At 41.6% G+C, this 22,615-nt stretch overlaps 1 protein-coding gene and 1 long non-coding RNA gene across 10 annotated transcripts in view; one reads left to right on the top strand and one right to left on the bottom strand.

The window, feature by feature from the left end:
* Nucleotides 1-22,615, bottom strand: part of LOC102159120 (uncharacterized) — a 654,277-nt gene that overhangs the window by 535,957 nt on the left and 95,705 nt on the right. The window lies entirely within an intron of this gene.
* The window catches only part of LOC110260822 (uncharacterized), a 31,312-nt gene that overhangs the window by 5,661 nt on the left and 3,036 nt on the right, over nt 1-22,615 (top strand). For 2 of the 7 annotated variants that reach the window (XR_014804477.1, XR_014804480.1), the window contains exons 2-6: nt 2,633-2,837; nt 5,092-5,219; nt 5,449-5,591; nt 9,125-9,517; nt 13,944-16,272. This is a non-coding gene — a long non-coding RNA (uncharacterized LOC110260822). Of the gene's footprint in view, nt 1-2,632; nt 2,838-4,696; nt 5,016-5,091; nt 5,220-5,448; nt 5,592-9,124; nt 9,518-13,943; nt 16,273-18,455; nt 18,655-22,414; nt 22,610-22,615 lie in introns of those variants that run through there. The other 5 variants (XR_014804481.1, XR_014804478.1, XR_014804479.1 and 2 more) reach the window with 5 other exon arrangements.

Raw genomic sequence — 22,615 nt, 5'->3', positions numbered from 1 at the left:
GTTTTGCAAATGAGGAAATTGAGACACGCAGACAAAGTCACTTGCCCCAAGTCTCGCAGGTGGGAGATTGTAGAGCCAGGGCTGGAACTCAGAAGGTCGGGTCCTTGGCTCGCTCTGTTTCCCAGAACAGGCTGTGTGCTAGGCCTGCGGGGGCGACAGCAGTGAGAACCACATGGTTCCTGCCTTCCTGAAAGCCAATGCAATCCCCCTCTCTGAAAAATGGTGGGACGAAAGAGAGAGCTCTGAACTCTTCCTAGGAGCTTTGGAAAGGGTCGGTTATCCTAATCCTCCTGTTGTTTAGATCTGCTTGCTCCCTTCTCTGCGGGCCACACACATCCCTAAGCTGAGAATCACCGGTTACCTAACCTCTGGTCCCTCCCACAGCACTTGCTACCCTATCTCAAAAAGCCACCCGACTCAGATTCCAGGTCCCTGACCACCTCTATCACGCGTCCTGTCACCTTCATGATACTCTTTCCAACATTCTACATTTCCTTTCCGTGGGTTGTTAGGTGAATACACGCTTGGCCCTCAGTGAGGACTCCTTGTTCGACATGGCACACACTGCAAAGATGATGATTCAACACACATTTCTGAGCGTATCCAGTCTATACGCTGCAGGGCTAGAGATGAATTCGTGCTTCTTTGATGCCACAGTGCCATCTCTCCTGAGGGTGGGGCCTGTATTTCTTCGGCATCCAATTTCTCACAAGTATATGATTTCTACTTTTGCAAAACAGGACGTTGTTTAACCAAGTTCTTATGGGAGGAAGCACAGCCCAGTGAGCAGAACAATGATTTGAAAGTCCTGGGTTCTATTTTCAGCTCCACTGTTGACTAGCTGTGCATTCAGCCCTTGGAAGGTCAAAGCAGAAGGGCCTTGCACCGCTGACTTTCTCTGCATGTACAGCTCTAGATGGAAAACAAAACAGGCATCTGGCTCTCAGCCTTGAGAAGCTGTGGTCTTTGGAGAATAGATGTGTAGTCACACTTTGTTTTCTTTTTAAAGCAAAAGAACAGAACAAACTCTCTTGGGGTGGGGGAGAGAGAGGGCGGCTGCAAAACGAGCTGGCAGAGAACCTAAGAGAGAAACCCAATCACCTTTTAAACAATCCAGGGGTTAAGGGACTGTTCGAACCATTTCGATCAAAGAAGCCTCTCCGGAGTAAGTTGGAGTTGCCTGCGTTCTAACATGGAAGAGGCTAAGGTTTGAAAGACTTCTCCAAATTTGAACAATGCCAGGTGTCCAGAACTCTTCCTATAGGGCAGACAGGAGATGCTAGTGAGTGAGGCTTGTGGGCAAAGGTGGAAGCACCGGCCCCCTCTAAAGCCATCTGCTGCTACCCAGCACCAGCTGCTTGTCATGGGGAGAAGCCACTGTTGCCTACACAGCTGAGCTTTCAAGAAAAACTAAACAATTAAAATTTTGTTCTTAGAACTTCACTTTAAATGACGGAGCCTAATCAACATTTAGAGTCACTGAGCAGGCAAACTGAACTTAGCAAAGCCTAGGCGATGCACTCTCTATCGCTCCTATCTAAAGATGGGATGGAGTTCCTTAAGGATTTTAATTATGTGCTCTGCTATGAATGGGTAGAAATTACACACCAGACAAAAGCTGTTAGCAGTGGCACTCAAACTTGGCTGCACGTGGGAATACCATTAAAGACAATGATACCTGGCTCCCAACACAAAGATTCTGATTTAATTAGAGTGGGCTGCTGTCTGAGTATTGGAATTTCCAAATACTCCCCGAGTGACTCTAATAGGCAATCTTGATTGAGAAGCACTGTTATAGGGTATTATAAAAAAGTAAAAGAGTTTTCAGAAATTTGTGAGTTTTTAACTTGATAAAATGCACAGCTAATCCCTAGCTGACATGGGTCAGGGAACTGATATTCAATCTGAACTGCTTTTTCTTTTTTTAACTGGGACTCTTAGCTCTAGCATCATTGCTGGTGGCCTTAATGTTTTTGAGCTCATTTGGAAACAGTGCTGCCAACAGGGGATTTCTGGGCAAATAAGGGTATTGTTATAAAGGTCAAACACAACAAAAACCAAAGGACAAGTGCAAGCCTAAGCACAGATAAGTATTTATAGGGGAAATTAATTCGGTGTAGGATGGCCGTGAACGAGGGGCTAGAGCAAAGTGAGCCTTTTACAAGTGAAATTTAATCTGTGTCTACATTCTAATGGCTGTAAGACTCACCCTATGAAGCTAAGAATTGGTACATAAAATTAATATTTTCCATTTTTTTTCTTCCCTATGCATTTTTGTGGGCCTTATGCATTATAAAAAAAAACATGACAGAGCCTCGGGGCGATACCTCTGGCTGGTCCTCGTTTCAGCTTTGGTTTCTCTTGCTGTATTTCTCATAAGAGATATTAGTGTGGGTTGAATATATTAAGGCATGTGTAATGCGCAGTTAAATGGGGGCATTTCCTCTTCTGTACAGGATTCAGAGGAGGCCCCATATAATTGGTGCCAAGGAGCCCCACATTCTAAAGCGAGGTGGCAGCTGAAGGGACCTGGTAAGAGGTTATGGGGGTGGTTCCCCCCACGTAAACACTGACAACCTCCAATCTATCAAGAATGACTTTAAAGAAGTTGGTACTGGGGATTTCTTTGCAGGGTGTTATCAACTTAGTAAGCGTCCCCATCCTCAACCTCCACCCTGGACAGAAGCGTTACTTCTTTAACACAAACCAAAAAAGAGACACATCAATGGAACCACTGGAGAGCTTACGTCAGGTCTTCTGGACTTCAAGACACACAGGGACTGATGTCTGACTCATACTTGGAAACATGGGACTGCGGCCCAAATTACTCTTTCCTGGTATGTAAGACCGAGTTATATTGGGAATAAGTAGCACTTCCAGAATTGGGGGGGGGGGGGGCAAATAAGGATCTGCCCAAGAAAGGCGGACTAGATTATCTTGGGAGAGACTGCCTAGAATGGTGCCATGACTTCATCAGTGAGGAGGTACCACTAGAAGCCAAGAGAATGAAGAGCCATACGTGGCTGGCCTGAGAGGCACTGCCCGAGTCAGCAGAACAGTTATTGAAAAGGTGTCCTGTAGTGTAGGCAAAGTGAGGTATCTTAAAAAAACAAACAAAACAAAACAAAACAAAAAACTCATCACAATGCTCCAGGAGAGAAAAGTCAACTGGGATGTCCACGCACTCAGAGGATCGCAGTGACAGCTCACCGTATCACCCGTCGATTACTCCGCCTTTCCACCTTCGCCTTGCTTGCCCCCCATCTCTGAAGAGGCCAGAAATCACAGCCAGAAACAGGGGAGAAGCTACAGAGGGGGGGAAGTAAGGAAACCCATCTGGCCCCACCTCCTAGTCCCAAATTTCCGGCCTGACTGATCACAGCTGTGAAGGGAGGCAGAGTTAAAAGTGACATGGATTGGACTTTGCACAGCGCTAGATGTTTTCCTGCTTTGAGAAAAAGATTTGTTTTTTAGGTATTACCTGTTGGTAATAAGAACAGCCAATGGAGAACTGCCCAGAGTTGTAATGGTTAGTGGAACCTGGGAGTTAGGGCTGAATAGTCAAAATAGTAGGTTTGAAGGGACTGGGGCAAAATTAAGATTGCTTTTTATGAGTAACCTACCCAGTCCATCTCATGCAATAAACAAGTTTAACATGAACACTTAAGATATTTTTGTGGTGCAGATTCAATTTAACAAGGGTGAGGTGTGATAACATCTTTGCAAATTTTCATCTTTACGATCAGCTTTGCTACCTCAAAGATATATTGTGTTATGACAGCATTTCTGCGGAATGCTAACAGGCATCCCCCCAAAAAGAGTGCCATGGTCAAAGATATTGGCAAAAAGCTAGTTTACTCAAAAAATAAATAGGCTCGAGGAATTCCCGCCATGGCTTAGCAGAAACAAATCCAACTAGGAACCACGAGGTTGTGGGTTCAATTCCTGGCCTTGCTCAGTGTGTTAAGGATCCAGTGTTGCTGTGAGCTGTGGTGTAGGCTTGCAGACATGGCTCGGATCTGGTGTGGCTGTGGCTGTGGTGTAAGCCAGGGCTACAGCTCTGATTTGACCCCTAGCCTGGGAACCTCCATATGCTATGGGTGTGACCCTAAAAAAAAATAGGTTTGATAACTATAGGTATTCTAAGAGTCTTTAATATGCATTGTGAGTCTATAAAAGGGGGTGTTGGATATAGCTGTTTCATACTCACTTATCCATTGACTGTTTTTACTCTCCAAGCATCAGGATTTCATTAAAGTTTCCTGAAGACCTCCAATGTGTAGGCCTGAGGGACTGGATTAACTCAGTACATCAGATACATCCCTTCCCTGAAAGACCTTCTATTCTAATGGGTTGCTTAGTGCAGTCTCTTGTTGTGTAGAATTCTCTTAGAAGAGATTTGCTCTATGCCATGTTTCTAGATTTCTGCCACTGAAAAGCTATTTGTTAACACATACAAATCGCCTGAGAAAGCAGTTGCCTTGTAAACAAGAGAGATGTGCTTTTATAAAACATTCAGTCACGACTGAGCAGGACTCAAAGGTTTCGGTCTCCTTTTCTCTTCTCTTCTTGGTCCGTTTTGGCTGTGGATGGAAACCCCTGATAAAGCCGCACAGCCATCCACCTCCCTTCTCTTCCTCTCCCCTGGGCCTGACTCCTCCCTCTGTCTCAGACGTCACAGCCCCACACGTCTCTTTCTCTGCTCACTCAGAAGAGATCCGACACCAGCACTTTGTCTGGACTGCCTGTGAGCCGTTTCCACCAAGGTTTTAGTTTTATGCTGGTGAAGATTCCTGGACAGTTTCTGGCAATGAGTTTTCTTCTTTTTCACCAGCATAACACACATGAACACACAGGCATGCATTCACACACTCACTCACACACACACACACACACACCCCTCCCTTCTCTTAAGTAGGGCAAAATGTTAAGTGACATGAATTCCTGTAACTCTGGACAGTTTCCGGCAACGAACTTTCTTCTTTTTCAGCAGCATAACCAACATGCACACACAGGCATGTACACACACAAATACACAGAGAGACCTCCTCTTAAAGTAGGGCAAAATCCAAGGTTCTGTTGTCCTTGCAGGTGAATTAAGCGGTCTGTGTTGAGCGACATGAATTCCTTTACCGCGTGGCGTTCCAAAGGCGATTCTCACCCGGGTGTTGCCTGTGCTGTGGCTCTCCTCTATGCCCAAGAAACAGGTCTGCATCCAGGTAATGATGGCATCTGAATCTTGACAAATGGTGTGAAGGGAAACATGGAGGATGCAAGGAAGAAAATTATCTCTGGATCTTGGGTAACGCTTAACGATGCCCAGCTTTCTGCTGGAGAGCTGGAACTCTCGTGGTACCTGAGTACTTGTGCACATATCAGGGGTCAAAAGAGATGGCCCAGTGGGCCCAGACGTGTAAGTAACTTTCTCTTCCCTTTTGGTCACCACAGGCTTGGTGGGAATTTCCACTACAGAAAGAGAATCAAATACCCCAGCCACTATGCCATGAAATGCAACCTCTGGCTTCACAACCTCTGTGAGTTGCTGAATTCTTCCTTCCAAGTTGCTCGCCAACTACCAGACTCTCTGCGCAGTGAGTATGGGTCCTGGACCTGAAGATCTCATTCATGAATCCTTGTGGGTGAGATACCAAGACACATGCTGGGATCAGTTTGTTGCTCTAAAAGCAAGCATGAAAATACTCAGTGATATTGGTTAGAATCCTCAGAGAGGTCCAAGCTTAATAATGGGCTAAATTAGCCCTAAATTAAAGGCTGCTCTGGACCCAACCTAATGAAGCTGACAGGATAGAATCCAATGGCATCCAAATAACTTAGTCATGTGCCAGAAAAAAAAAAAAAAAAAAAGAATCTAACATTACTTTAACAGTAGAACAAAAATCATAAATCTAGAAACAAATCAATAAATATAAAAAGGCCCAAAGACAGAGATGCTAGAACCAGTAGACAAGAATGTAAAATTATCAACTATAAATATTTTTCATCTGTTCAATAAAGCAGAGGAGAAGACGAGCATGAAAAAGAGGAAAATTAACTCTATCAAATCCAACTGAACTTCTAGAGAAGAAAATTGTAATATATGATATAAAAATACATTACATGGATTTACAGCAGATTAGACACTGGAAAAGAAAATATCTGGGAATTTGAATAAAGAACAAAATAAATGATCAAAAATAAACATATAAAAAGACTGAGGAGTTCCTTTGTAGTGCAGCAGGTTAAGGATTCAGTGTTGTCACTGCAGCGGATTGGGTTGCTTCTGTGGCATAGATTTGATACCTGGCCTAGGAACTTCCATGTACCACAGGCACAGCCAATAAAAAAAAAAAAAAAGACTGAAAATGAACAAAAATCAGTGAAATACAGGACAATATCACTGATATAGGATACATGAAAATGGAGTTCCATGAAAAATGGGGAATAAAATATTTGAAATTATAATGGCAAAAATTCCAACATTTGATGAAAACTAAAAATGATTAAACCCAAGAAATACAATGAATCACAGAAAAAAACTTCAAAAAAAAAAAAAGAAAAGTCAAGGAAAATCATGCGATTGGAAAAAGAAACCCAGCATAGTGATAAAGACAAAAATCTTAAAAGCAGAGTTCCTCTCGTGACTCCGTGGTTAATGAATCCAACTAGGAACCATGAGGTTGCAGGTTCGATCCCTGGCCTCGCTCAGTGGGTTAAGGATCCAGTGTTGCCGTGAGCTGTGGTGTAGGTCGCAGACGTGGCTTGGATCTGGTGTTGCTATGGCTGTGGTGTAGGCCGGCGGCCACAGCTCTGATTAGACCCCTAGCCTGGGAACCTCCATATACTGTGGGTGTGGCCTTAAAAAAAAAACAAAAACTTAAAAGCAACCAGGGGAAAAAGAAGAACAAAGATAAGAATGAAGATGTACTTCTCAATAGACTCTATTCAGGCCAAAAGAGACTAGAGAGACATCCTGAAAGTACTGAAAGGCAAAAACTATCTACTAAGAATTCTCTGTGCAGGGCATGTATCTTTCCAAAATTAAGCCAAATAGAGATTTTTTTAAGCAAAGAAAAGATGATTCACTTCAACAGACATTAAAGGGAATTCTCTACACAGATGAAAAATGGTAACAGGTAGAAATGTGGGTCTTTACAAAGGAATGATGAGCACCAGAAGTAGAGAATACATAGGTAAATAAGAACAGATTTTTTTTTCCTGCAATTTTCCCATCTCTTTAAGAGATGGGAAACTTGTCAAAGTCAAAAAGAAAAAAAAAAAGCAGTGATTTCTGGACTTTATGTCACAAGTACAAGTAAAAATTATGGCAACAAAGCATAACAATTGAAGGGGAAATAGATACATAATGTAAAATTCTTACATAGTTTGTGAGTTTTTATAACAATACTTGATGGGAAACTGTGAAAAGTTAAAAATATATACTGTAAACCCTACGGTAACCACTAGAAAAATAAAAAAAGTTATAGCTAATAAGACAATAATGAAAATAAAAGATTAAAAATACCTGTTACCAAAAAAATGGAGAGGAATAGATAATGGAGAGGATAGATAAATAATAAACAGCAATCTAGAAGATTTGAAACTAATAATATCCATGACCTCAGTAAATGTAAAAAGCCTACACACTTTAATTAAATGACAGATAATGTGCTGCTTGAAAGATACGCTTAAATAGACTTTATTTTTTGTCTTTTTTAGGGCCGCACCCACAGCATATGGAGGTTCCCAGGCTAGGGATCTAATCAGAGCTGTAGCCGCCAGCCTAAGCCATAGCTACGGCAACGCGGGATCCCAACCGCGTCTGCAACCTACACCACAGCTCACAGCAACACCGGATCCTTAACCCACTGAGCAAGGGCAGGGATCGAACTCACAACCTCACGGTTCCTAGTCAGATTTGTTTCCACCGAGCCACGACAGGAACTCCCTAAATAGATTGTATGAATTGAAAATAAAAGGACGGCAAAAGAATGCCATGTGAAACCTAAATGAAGGAAAGCTAGACTGACTCTATTAATATCTGACTTTTTATGGTTCCAATAATTATAGTTAGAAATTCTGACACTCTGCTCTCAGTAACTAACAGCAAAAGTAGACAGTAAATCAGTGAGGATATAGACTCCTTAAATTCTAGAACGAAACTGTCAACCAACTTGACCTAATTAAATATACAGAATGCTCCATCGAGCAACAGCAGAATATGCATTCTTTTGAAGGGCACTCAAAGCATTCAGTAAAATTAGAAAGGCTATCATGAGCTATAAAACAGTTCTCAATAAATTTAAGGGGATTAATTTTATACAAAGTATGTTCTCTGATCATAATATAATTTAGAACTCAATAACAGAAATATATCTGTGCAAAACTCTCTAAATATTTGGAGATTAACCCATGCATCAAAGAGAAAATCATAAAAGATATTAGAAAATATTTTGATCTGAATGAAAATTAAAACATAATATATCAAAATTTGTGGAACTCAATAAAATCAGTGCTTAAACAGAAGTTTATAGCATTAAATGTTTGCATTAGAAAAGAAGAAAGATAAATCACCTTAGGAAACTAGAAAAAGAGGAGGAAATTAAATCCAGAGTAATCAGAAGGAAAAAATAATAAAAATAAAAGCTACCCTAATTGAGCACTTACTATGACCCAGGTATAGTCTTAAGCGCATTATCTTAAGTATCTCTTCTTGCCTGGTCATGGCCCATGACAGTCAGGATTATTATTCTATTTTATGGATGAGGAAACTGGTTAAGGGTCAATATCTTTTCCAAGTTCATACTGTTAGTTAAGAGCCAGAATTGTGTTTTAAACTCAGATCTCTGTGCAACATACTGCATATACTTAATTAAGTATATTTATACTCTTAAGCCTATTTCATTACCTTCAAAATTGGTATTTCTATTACATATACATATATGATACAGTACGTACATAATATACTATACATATATGTATACATATGTATATATTATGTGCACACATATATGTATACCTTGTATACATGTATATACAGTAATTCAGATATACGACACGTGTATATACAATGCATATATCTGTATAAACACACGAATTCTTTATCAACCTTTATCAATTCTCACAGAGATCAGCCATCGCCATTGTTCTCGTCTCTGAAAATTGTTCTGTCAATGAAATGATCTACCATGAAGGAAATCTGTGGAAACACAGTCTGTGACGAGAGCCCATGAATAATTTCCACGTGCTCCTGCCAGTCTTTTAAGCTGCGCGTCCTTGAGTCACAGAGACATGGCTGGGCAGCTGAAAGTGTCACCGAGTATTCCGTGGACACCACAGTTCACTCAAGTGTTAACTGCTCACAAGGATACACAGCCAGCCTCCCCCAAACATGAGGCGATCCAACTGTGTTCTTCCCATGAGAAGCCAAAGGCATCTCTCCCCAAGCACAAAGTAGTAAAGAGCCCTGGATGCCTGGTTCCTATTCCTGGGAGCGTATGCAATTACTCTGTCACCCTGGGTAAGTCACTTTGGAACCCTCAGTTTTCTTCCTTTGTTCTTTAGTGTTTTCACTTGCTTAATGGAAGGGAGGAAGCATCTCAAGGTCCTCTCGGCGTTGAGGGTTTTCTACCTCTTCTCTCCTACACAGTGGCCAACACTAACTGTCCTATCAGCATGACTCCTGATTATCAGCTCCCCATCTGCATGAAAGTAAAAGCCAGCTCATCCTATTCACCGGCTCCGAATCCTCCACTGGCTTCCCCTTTCACTAGAATAAAACCCTAAATCTTTACAATGACCTGACAACATAATTCTCCCCCGTTCCCTCCGCCGAAACTGCTGTTATTTTGCCGGCTTTGTGCATTACTCATCCTCTCTAGACCAGTTTGCTAGGGCTGCCGTAACAAAATACTCCAGAATGGGTGACGGAAACAACAGAAACTTATTTTCCCACAGTCATGGACGCTCACAGTGTCACCGGATTTAGTTTCTTCCGAAATGTCTCTCCTTAGCTTGAACATGGCCATCTTTTCACTGTGTCCTCACATGGTCTTTCCTCTGGTGTCTCTCTGTGTCCAAATATCCTCTTTTAATAAGGACACCAGTCAGACAGGATTAGGGCTCACACCTTCATTTTAACATAGTCATCTCTTTAAAAGGATCTATCTTCAAACACAGGGGTTAAGACTCCAGCACATGAAATCGGAGGGGACAGGATTCAGCCCATGGCACCCTCGATCATTCTGCTGCAGCCAACCTGACTTTCCGAAAGTTATTCAAACATACCCCTTGCCTTTACGCCATCTATTCCTTACCTCTCACACACTGCAAATCCAATAAAGTCTGCCCCACTCTTTAAGGATGCGCCTGCAACCTAACAGACATTTCAACCCTTGGCTAGAACACTGTAAGATTTATCCTAAGTTTCTTTTGGTCTCCTAGTTTCTCGCTTTTTCAATTTGTTCCCCTTTGCCTCCTTAAGTCTTCACTCTACTGCCTTCACAGGTATTGTCGTTAGGGTTGGACTTCCCTTGCGGCAATCAAGCTAATCACATGGGTGATTTTCATTGTCACTGTGGCATGTCCCCCCTATATAGACTGTGTTGACTTATCCAATCCAGAGAAGTACAGTGGATACCAGGTTACGAGCCAGGCACTGCTGGTGTCTAGGAACACACGGGAAAACCTTAAGGTTAGGATTAAGGAGGAGTAACAAATTCGGCAGCAGTATACTCAGAGCACTAACAGAGCCCAGAGGAGCAACATCTAAAGGACTAGGTATCAGGAAGGCTTTTGGAAAGAGATGCCAATAGAGCTGAAGTTTTAAAAATAAATACGAGTTAGCCAGGCATATAATGGAGAAGAGAGTTTTCTAGGCTGTGTTAGCATCATGGGTGAAATTGCAGAAGCATGAAAAAGCACGCTATGGACAGAGGAAAGGACATGCTGAGAGGTGTGAGATGATCAGGCTTGACTGAGATGGGGGCCAAAGAATCAAAATCATACCATAAACTTGAAAGCTCTGGAGAGCAGTAACAAATTCTTAGCAAGGAAATAAGCTGATCAGCTCTCTAAGTTAGGAAGGTAGCCATCACAGAAGAGGGCGACTTCTAAGAGCTGGTTCTGGACCGAGAAGCCCAGTTAGGAAGTTACTGAAGTAAATGTGCTGTGAAAACGAAAGAACCAGCATCAAGTCAGAGGCAACACAAATGGAATGGGACGTGTGGCTGCAAGTTAAGGAAGTGGGATCTACAGGGTTGGTGTTGGGTGAAGACATGGGAGTTGAACAGGAAGAAAAATCTAGAACAACTCCCAGCTTTCTGCATTTGGCAATGAAAGAGATGATGCTATTTTTCATCATGCGAAGGAAGAGAAACCAACTGAATTGCAGACATATGGAGTGAAATCTCTGGAAGAGATGTCTCTTAGCTGCGTTTATAATTTCTGTAAGCAGCAGTGAGAGTGTGTAGCTGGGTATGGAAAGTCTCGGTTGGTGGAGGCCTACCTAGCTGCCTTGCTCTCCTTGCAGGAGTTCCACTCTTCTAACCACACCATGGACTCCGAAGAAAAAGGAAAAGTGCTAGAGTTGCTTTTATAAGAGACCAAAAAGATACAGTTGTGCCTCCACAGAATGCAGCCTCTCCTAAGGTGAGGCAGCCCTTGGGTCCCAAAATGTGGGTGGGTGACTCAAGTGTGACCTGGCATAAACATTGACCCCACTAGAGTGACCACACAGTAGCTTCCTGATCTCTACTGTGAAACAAAATATAGCGATGAATGCAAAAGTATAATGCTTGACAGGTAACTAAGAGTTTTGTTGTTATTTTTTAACCTCGAAAATCTAGTGAAGTAGGCAAAAGAGACACTATTTTCTGGTTTTCATTTTACTTCTGAGGAAGATGAGAACTAAAGAGATTAAGTGACGTAGCCAGGGTTATATTTAGTCTGCTGTGAACAAAATTAAGTCTTCTGCCTCTTAATTCTGCTCCTTTTCCAAGACACCACACAAGTTCCCCCAACTGAGCACACTCACAAAGGACATGTAATCTGCTCCCCAGGTGAACAGTAATAGCAATTTAATCTTCTAAGCAATCAACCCAGGCTTTTCACTTACCAGTGACATTGCAAGTGGAAACTATAGAACCTGAAACTCTACCTTTCACATTTCTGTATCGATCCTCTTTGATGGTTAGTGATATGAGGGGATACATCCTACAGCTAGTGTTTCACAACCAAGCCCTTCAAGGCAGAGTAACCCACAACACAGAAAGTGCTAAGTTCCCTTCTTGGCTCTAAAGGGTCATTAATCTTGACCTTTCTTTTCTGTCCAGCTGCTTAAAAGAATGGGCTTTCGCTGTAATAATTACCATCGTGATTATTTCATCGGTTTATTAAGAATCTCCTAAGTTCCAATGTGGTCTGGGATATTTACCGAGATAATTTTCTTATAGGTACTAAGTGATTAGTGTCATAAATTGCCATCTGCTAAACACTAATATCTCAGAAGTTGTAATTCCCTGTCAGGTTCACTATTGTAGCAACATAAATCATCAAGCTGTGACCTTTTAGAAAGTTAAAAATATAACATATATATGATTAATCCTGCTTTAATTACTTTCTTTTGACTTTTGTGGTTTCTCAGGGATGCAATTTGCAGAGTTTACATAAATGTTTTTATTTCATGTGATAAATTAAGACACGAATCTTTTGTAAAAGGGAGAAAGGAGAGTAATTTGATTCTTTACAGAAATGGCAATGTAGTGGAGACAGCTTGAAAAGTTTTATCTTTATCTACTAAAAATTCTAGGCTGAACGAGTAAAATTACCTCCTCTCTCTAAACGCTTTTATCCTAGTAGTATTACATAATTATCCACAAAAGGGTGTGTCACATTACACAATCATTCCCCTTCTCTTAGCTGGAGATTTTGAAGATAAATAGATGAGAAATGATGTTGCTCAAAAGAGACAGCCAAAATTCATCCAGACAAGCTCCCCCTTGCACTGGTCTCTCTTTTAGTCAATGAAGCTATACGTTTTCATTTAAAAAAATAAATAAATGAAATCTTAACTTCTCCATCCCTTTTGACGTGGCGCTGGAGGTCCTTTGTGCATTCTCCAACCTCAAATACTTCCACTTTCTCCAACTACACTCTCAGTTCATTGACCACCCCAAGCTTATTCAGTGTACCTCAGGGCCTTTGCACATGCAGATCATTCTTCCTGCCCACCCTCCGCAACCACACGGTGGTTTGAAATGGTTCCTACCATTTTCATTTTCCCTCTATTACTTCGCCTTCTTCATTTTCTTTATAGTGCTTATAAAAATTTACCATAGGGAAAATTCAGAGTTATCAAACATCTATTAAACATTCAGTAAGTGCCAAGGTTTTCAGATTGTGTCATGACTAAACTTCACAACTGATCTGTATTTGGTAGATGTGAAAACTGAAATTACCAGGCTATTAAGTTGTGTAGAGAGACCATTAACCTGTTTTCCTCCTCCATGACTTAAGATCAGGGAATTAAACATCCTACGTTTGAATCTTGCCACAGCTATTTATCAACTGTGTGCTTTATGGAAAATTATTTGAACTTTTTGTGTCTCAGGATCTTCACCTGCCTCAAGCAGTGGTCATAAGGATTAGGAAATAAACCACAAATAGTGCTCAGAAGAATATCCTGTGCTCAATGCATGTGGCCAGCTACTGACACAATTCTGTAGACACTGAAGGTTCCAGAGAGTTCTTTCAAAAGTTCCACAAATATTTGACCCAAGCAATGCTGTTTTTTCCACTATTTAAAACACTTTGTTAAAAAGAAACTTACACTCATGCAATGCATGCCATATTTAACCTATTTCTTCCTCTATGTGTGAGTTTGTGTTGTCAGTTAACTTTGTTTTTGTGCTCAGACATTAAAGCAAAGCTTTTCTTCTTCTTCCTAGTTAAAGATTCTACGGAGAATTCAAGCTGATAAATACAGTTATGATCATTTTAACGACGTATCCATGTGAGTCAGAATTGTTTTGACACTGTGCAACTGAAGGAAAAAAAATACAAAATAAGAGGTTGATATAGATATAAAATCCTCATTTCTAATTTAGTGTTAATCAGAAAAACTTCATTATTCTCAATGACTGATTTTATAGTAATTACCTTTTTTTGTTTTTGCTTTTTAGGACCACACTCATGGCATATGTAAGATCCCAGGCTAGGGGTTGAATTGGAGCTACAGCTGCCTGCCTACGCCACAGCCCCAGCAATGCACAGGATTCGAGTCGCATATGCGACCTACACCACTCACAGCAACACTAGATCCCTGACCCACTGAGGGAAGCCAGGGAGCAAACCTGCATCCCCACGGATACTAGCCAGATTCATTTTCCCTATGCCACAACGGGAACTTCATAAATTTGTTTTTTTTAAAAAAACCTCTTTACACTAAAAATGATTCACTTTTTTTTTTAATGTATTCAAGTTATACCATATAAGTTTTCATTTGGAGCTAAAAAAGGCATTCCCCAACAAAAGCATTTAACTAACATTTAACTAGACCAGAACTGCTTCTTTATATTAAGGCATTTTTTAGACTAAGGCTTGAAATTCTGACCATGAGAATGATTCTCATGTATCCTTTAAAAATTCACAATCTGATAACTAGGAAAAACAAAGAATTACCAAATAGAGTTCTTCATTTTTCCTCCTCTCTCCGTCACCATCATTAGGCCCTGGTGGCCTTGATATATATTTTCTACTTGATCTTCCTGATAATCCCCTGAGTTTGCCAAGTGGGTGATATTAGCCTCATTTTATAAATGAAGCTGACTGAGACTCTGAGTATCAATGACATCCCAAGATCATAATACTAAGCAAGGAACAGAGTCAAGATTCAAATCAGGAGACTTATGATGACTGCTCCAGAGCTTTTCCAGCAGTTTTGATACCAGAAGATTGCTAGGATGGAGGGTGGAGCTTTGAGGGGTCAGAGGTCAATCTTTGGCCACTGCTGAGGCTGATGGAGATGGAGTCTCACCAAGCACATTTTACTCCCTGCTGTTTTTCCTACATGCTCTTCAGGCTCTTTAAGGATAAAAGAGCAACCTAAACGCTTTGTAACATGCTTGCATGTATTCTTCTGGATTCTGTTTCACATTCTGCAAGAGTCATTTGACTTAAAGCTTTGCTAAAAAAATCCACACATAGGTCTCTGTTTCACATTCTGCAAGAGTCATTTGACTTAAAGCTTTGCTAAAAAAATCCACACATAGGTCTCAACCTCAGTCCTGGTTCTGGTCTCCTACAATTTACACCCCGTAAGGGCAGGGCCAGTATTGGATACTGATACCTACGGCCCAGGGAGGTCTCCAAATGGTACCTGTGAATAAACGTACAATGAAGTCAAGCACTGTTCTACCATCTTGTTTTTCTTTAGCTCTCTTTTCTTTTTAGCAACCACTATTTGGGGGCCACGTAAGCAGGAATGTTGTAGTAAGTTTCCAAGTGATTTTTGAAATGTTGATCCTACCTCCCTCCATTTTTTTTTCCTGCACATCCCTGTCAGTGTAATCTTCTCAAAGTCTCCAGCAAAGTTTCTCCAGCGCCTCTCAAAACAAGGCAAGATTCTCTTCCTGAGATTCAAGCTCCTCCATGATACAGATTTGCCTTATTAGTACCTAGCAAGCATCTTCTCCACAGTACTTCATATACGGGGCATGCTCACTGCTGCTTTGTGTCCTGGTCATTGCTTGTCTGTCTGCTAGTTTTCATTTCTCTCCACTGATCTAAAGCCTACCCAGGATTTCAGATCCAATCCGACATTAATTTTTCATAAACTCTTCCTTCTCCAGTAGTTTTAGCCTTTAGAATGTTCACAGGACAGCTCTGTAGTACTTGATGTCGTGTAGTACATGGTGGCCGGTAGTCTTCATAGAGATTGGACTTGATCTCTGTGGAGGTTACGGGCCACCATGGAAATTGCACCCACATTTCCCTCCCCTCCCCACTGTAACATCCACTAAATTAGAGCAAATTCTTAATAAAATAATTCATAGATTCAACTAAATTGAAATCAGCCCAAAGCACAGGTACAGAGAACATATTTTTGAGATATGTCCAACCCATAGTCCACGCTTATCTCAGGGTAATCTTCCACTATATTTTTAAAAAAAGAGACATCTAAATTATAATTTCAGTTTATTTTTCCTCGAGTACGACCATTGTTGTTGATATATATAATAAAATATGCCACTGAAGCAACTTTAAATACCCAAGAAAGAATTATAGCAAATATTTAACAATGTTCTACCTCCTAACCAGTGAAAACAAAATGAGTGATACATTAGCCAGTCAAACTCCCTTCACCTAGGAAGATCTCTATTGATTTCCTTTAGTGTTATCCAGAAGATTGGGGAAAGCATAGTGGCATTTCAAAAGATTTCAGTGAGTAGAGCATAATTCTGCCTTTCATTCCACTCACCAGAAAGAAAAACTAAATACCAAGAAGAAAAAAAAAAAAAAAAAAAAAAGATTCTTTTGAGTAAAATTCTCTCTGTGATTCTTCAACCCTGGTGTGTTTTAAAACTACGGTATGAATGAAAGACAATTTTATTTCTAGTTAAGAAATAAGAAGCAAGGAGTTGTAGGTTGTTACTGTCAGGGGATACTTTGCACTTGTCCCATAAGATGAATATGTATTCTGAATATGTATTGAGCCAGTTTTTAAGTCAAGTTTCTTCCAAAGAGGCAAAGACTAGCCTGGGTTTGGGCTGCAGCCCATGTGGAGAAGGAAAGAATAAGGAAAAAGGAGAGGGGAGACGTCTAGACCCGGCATCAGGTTTTCTTCATTTCGACGTGTAACTGTTCTTTCCCCACATGAAGCTGACGTCAGGGTGACTGGATGCAAGAACCTGGTTGACTGAGCAGAAGCAATCTGCAGTCTTCTGTTCTTTGAGCCCAGAGATAATCAAAGACTGTGATTTCATCTCCTGGCTGACCTAACATTTGAGTGGAAAATGAACTAAGAATGTGAGATAACTGGATCATTTGAGCACATTTTAAAACATCAGTACGCCTCTTGCAATTGGTCAAACTTAGCTGATATTTTTGCTCTCTTTATTAGTGACTTGCATTTTTTCCCCCTGTATTCCAGACACCTCTGTTGCTGTGAGATTTAATCTTTTGGATAAGAATAAACAACTTAAGCTGTAATCATATTTACAAACAGCACGGAAAATATGTTAGGGCAGTAAACAACACAGAATTACACCCTGGGGTAGAAACTGGCTAGGCGAATTGGGACAGAACTCTATGAAAATTTAAACGTTTTCCTCGAATTTCTAATGGAAACTGCTACTACATGTGTTGCTATTCATTAGTCATTCCAGCCGTGGTCATGTAGATTCTCTTAAGACTACACCTTTTTGGGGAGTGGAAGAAAATGCAGAGTAACACAAAGGGCACAGGACTAGAAGGGAGTTGCAAGATCTAGGTTCTAGTCCCAGCATACTCCTGTGTGACCGTGGGCAAGCATCCTCACCTCTCTGGTCTATTTAGGGTAAACAGAGGAGATGAAACTGGGATAGGATTCCAAGGTGTGCTTAGTAGAGCAAGGCCTGCCTCTGGATGTTCACACTCTCTTTCCACTCCCTAGAATGTTCAAACACCCCAACTTCACCCCCACTCCCACCCCAACCCCAGATCTGCACACAGCTCATTCCTTCCTGTCATCTAATTCTCTGCTACTACGTACTCCTTTAAAAGTCCCCTCCAGACAGTTCTCTCTAACAGTTCCTTTCCCAATGACTCTCTATCCTTTACACTGCTTCACTGTTTTTGGCATCCATCCCTACCTACAAATATATACAATTTTATGCATTCTCTTTTTTTTTTTGCTAGCTGTCTCCTTCCCTAGAAAATAAGCACTATGATAACAGGGGTCTTGTCTATTTTCATATGTGCTTAAGACAGTACCTGGTATGCAGGAAACACTTAGTAAGTATTTGTTCAATGAATGAATGGATGAATGAGTCCCCACCTGGCAAAGGCGACAATATGCTAGAAAGGAACAGCAGTTGCCCTCCACCCACCAAAGGCATCCAGTTGCCACAGTCCCCACCAGTCCTATTGCGTCCCCAATGCTGAGTCCATTTGTTGTTAGAGTTGCTTTTCTTATGCTGCACCACTTTGCCCGTTGATGCTCCTGCTTGTCCTAGGTAGGTATTTTCAGTTATGACATGATACTCCTGGTCTAAGATGTATTCGGACTAAAAGCAAAGTCTGTTGCTAAAAATAATATTAAAAGCCCTAGACAAGAGGACCGTTCAAATCCCTTCCAGCTCTAACAACCAGTGAATTCATGCTTCACAGCCATTCAGATCTATACGTATGAAATACGAGATCCGTGTATTCAACTCTCCTTCATTGCCTCCTTTAAATGCTTTTTTTTCCCCCTTTTTGAGTCAATCCCCGCAGGAGCCGACCATGCGAGCCCATTAAGAGAACAGTTCAGTCCCACCTGCCTCCTGGAGCCAGCCAACAATCTCAGCTTCAGCACTCCATGCTTGATTATGTACAGCCATTGCAATCCTGAGTGGCAGGATTTGCAAAGACAGCTGTTGGGCTCCACAAACATTTGGAGGAGGAGGGGGGAAATGTGAGGTAGGTCGCTACATTCTTTTACTTCTTTTTTACTGAAAGAAACAGCTGCTATCTTCACACGGAGGATGAAGTAAACAAAAGCTGATGATGGCCAGCACCATTCAGCAGCCAGCATTCCAGCATCAAATAGGTTCCCCCCGTGCCCCCCCCCTTCAACCCCGCTGATGTCACACTAACCCCCCAGGCTCAGTTCCCCACAGAGCGGTGGGGAGGCAAGGTCTTTGCATGCCCTAAATTCACTTGGCCAGACACTGCCCAAGATGTGCGATTCACCCCAATAAAATCAGTGTCGTTCAAGTCCCCTGACTCCGTCAGCATCCCATTACGGGTGATCGCAGTTAGTCTTGTCAAGTTTCAGCAACCTCTGTGGGCACCAGGCAAACAGGCAGTGTTCAGCTCTGAGAGGCAAGCATTCCCCGGTTCTGCAGCAGGATTATCTGCATCTGTGCTAAACAGACTCACAGGACAGTAATCTCTTGTAGGAGAGGCAAGGTATGTTTAGAGGAACTGCCGATTCAACAGTGGCTGGCTCATTGCTTTTGTTTCCTCTTCCCTTTTATTCGCTTACACAAAAAACAGAGTATTCATTTATTTCTTTTCCCACCCCCATCCCTCTTAACTGCCAGGGCCATCTGTCCATCTGAAACCGTCTCTGGTTGCACAGTTTTGAATCCAGGTGACAATCAAAATGAAACAGTGATTGTCCCTTAATGCTCTTTCTGAAGGGATTAGGCATTTTTAAAAGCCTTTGTTTGTGTTTGTTTGTTTCAAGTTCTTCTGCTGAAATACGGTGCTCACTGAATGGCAAAGAATAAAGCCTGTAGGCTGATGTGGGGTAAATGTGTAAAGCAGGGGCACTATTTCCTAAATACTCCAAAATTAAGCAAGTTCTTTTAAAAATGGATAGGACTTTTGACGTTTAAAAGAGTTATATTTTTCAATCTCTTCTGCTTGGTTTAAAACTAAGATTCTTTGTTTTCCTGTGTGTCACTTCATGCGGCCTGACTGATAAGTGAATGCACCAGAAAATGAAAAAAAAAAAAAAAAAAAGAATTCCTTTGTGCCCTGACCTCCATAAATTCGGCAACAACATACCCAATACATGCATACACATGTGATTTTGAATCAAAGATACTCACAGATAGGGTGAGGAATAAGGGAGGACTTTGTCTACGAGAGTCCTTTATCCTCTTATGCTTCATGTCACCCATTAGTGTTAGTTTTTTTACAAAGCCATTGTCACTCGAAGAAGTATTGATTTTGTCTAGTTAAACATGTCACGTCAGAAGAGGTGATCAATGGATTACTTCTTCAAAACATTTTCCCCCCAGTGGAATCTGCTGATTTTTATAATTTCAAAGAGGCAGAGACAGGAGTTAAAGGAAGAAGATAAAATGTGAACTATTTCCTTCTTCGTCTTCGTTTTTTTTTCCTTTGTTTTTCTTCTCATGTCTACAAATGAAAACCCAGGTAAGGAGTTTTGGGTCGTAGGTCTCTTACTCCACCCCCTGTGTTATTCTCACCTTTTGCTGTTGTGACTGTGCCGTTGAGGGGACAGGAGACAGCCTTCCTCAAATAGTCTGGGCTCTAAATTCAGTTCTCTTCTCTTCGGTAAACTGGGTTTGGTCAGTAATGACTCACTGCCCCGAGGTCCCATGCACCTCCAGGGAAAACAAACACATGCTTCTCCCACAGGCCCATCCTCCCAAGCCTCTCCTGGACCCTGGTAGCCTTTCCCGAGCCAAAGACCTCTCTGTCATCACTCACGGTCAGACCGTCTTGTGGTGCTCAGGAAGGGCGGACGTCCTTATAAATCCCAGACAGACTGGGAGGAAAACCGCTCAGAAGAGATGATTTCCATGATCTCCAAAATTCAGATAAACATTATTTCTTAAAATTAATGAAACGCATACGACCGGTTTAGCATGGGATCAACGCAAGGGCAATTTATGGCTAAAGTACCAGCAGCGCTCTCTGCACAACAGTCTATCCAAGGTGGGACTCCAGTGGGCCTTTGCAACAGAATTACAGGCCTCCATAGGCCAGGGCTCCAGGTCACTGCTTCTCACTGTCTCTTACTTAGAAGAATGGTCAGCTGCCATTTGCTAAGGGCATCCTCTGTGCCAGGAATCGTGCTTACATGTGGCATCATTAATACTCACAAGTGTGCGAGGTAGGAACTAGGTAAGTTTTTCTCAGATTAGGAACTTGAGTCATAAGAATATGATAGATGTCACTTTTTTAAAAAATAGCATGGATGATATATAAGGACCACCTTTTCAAAGGTGTCGTATAGACTCAGAGTCCCAATTTCATCCATAGCTTAATACATTACTGAAAATGAGGAGAGCTAAATTAACTCTTTGCTATGTCCCAGGATACTTTTGATGTGTTTTTCTGAGGATCATTCATTTTATCCACTAAATACTTATTTGAAAGGATCACTGCCTTATTCCATGCGCTAATTTGTGGAGAGAAGTTTACGTATGGAGGGGTGGTTAGTTCATGCCCGCATTTCATCCAGGAAATGAGAGCCAGATGTTTTTGGACATTTGTTATTTGCTTTAAGTCAAAGCTTAGGTTAAGATAAGAGAGAGATATTGATTGGCTATTGCATCTTCCTCTGGAGAAAGCGAAACTTTTCCAGTCTCACATTTCATCATACCTTAAAACTTCAGGACAGGCCTTAATAAAAGGAAAACTTTTTGAATGTCCTTTTCTTTGTGGATGGCAGGGATGGGAAGGTGCACTTGATTATATTAACAGAGCTCTCAATTAATTTAAATTCAAAGCGAAGGTCCCCCTGAGAGTCAAGGACCTTGAGAAAAAGCACTTTCTAGGAGAGTTCACTGCCAGGTTCACAGACAGGCCATGGTCCTCCTGCACTCCTGAGGCCGGATCCTTAGATTCCATTTCAGGCAGCCACACTCCAGCAGTAAGCAGAGCTTGCTGAGTCTGTCCACACACGTCTGCTGGCTCTCCTGACTGTCTGGCATCTCTGCACCCCTCCTCTTCCGCACTCCCTTCCAGGACCTTCCCAACCCAATGAGCTGTCCTTCCAAATATGACCCTAACTCATGCAACAGCTGGAGGCAAGAGCAAAATAGACTGAGCTCATGCAAAGGGTATTAGCAGAGTCCTTTTTTTTTTTTTTTTTTTTTCAGCACTTAAAGATGTTTGGAACATTCATCTAAGAAACTTTTTAAAAAATTTCATTCATAAATATTGTTGAAAGATTTCTCAGAGAGTCTCAATTTAGCAGAACTTTTGGAAGGTATGAATGTTCAGTTTATTATTTCTCCTTCTCCTGTCCCTGAGCTTGGCGAGGATTATAGAGCCTGGGCAAGGAGAAAAGACCTACAGGCCTATAGCTGGCTACTCACACAGAATCCTTAGCGATTCTGATGAGCTCTATTGCTGTGCTCCAGGGAGAGTCTTTGCAAGAACCCAGAGGCCCCATATTTGCAAGAGAACTGGGCCATAGTCGAAAGACCCAGTCTTTCTCCCTTTATTTGCCCTTGAAATTGTCTTCACTCTGATCTGAGAGTCAAAGAAGCAGTCTGTTAGACATTTAGGGAAGTACTGCAAAATCTGGTAGGCTCTGTACAAACAAGGTGCACTCCCTGCCTTCTTTACATAGTGTTGTTATGACTCAGGGGACGCGGGGGAAAACTCAGTTAAACAACTGAGTCATGGTGAGTTCAGACAGGACACCTCATTTCACACTAACATCATTTTCTATTTTTTTCTTTTTTGGTAGTTATATCAGGGGAATCCCAAATGCACAGTGCATTTATATTGGGAGCAAGGTTATGACAAACTCTGGCCTTGACAGTCCTGAGAGAGAACTGTTGAGTGAATTAAAGTCCACTTGGAGAAAAGTGGCTAATGGATGCTGACGGACTTGGTCCTTGGTCCCATACCTGACAAGGGATCACAAAACCTAGGAGGACAGGTAATA

The sequence above is a fragment of the Sus scrofa genome, chromosome 5, assembly GCF_054392235.1.
Source record: "Sus scrofa isolate SSC_HxYL_T2T_F1_AM1 chromosome 5, Sscrofa_HxYL_maternal_Yorkshire_Landrace_v2.0, whole genome shotgun sequence".
NCBI lineage: Eukaryota > Metazoa > Chordata > Mammalia > Artiodactyla > Suidae > Sus > Sus scrofa.
Note: the sequence above shows the minus strand (reverse complement) of the source record. Positions and strands in the feature narration are given on the sequence as shown.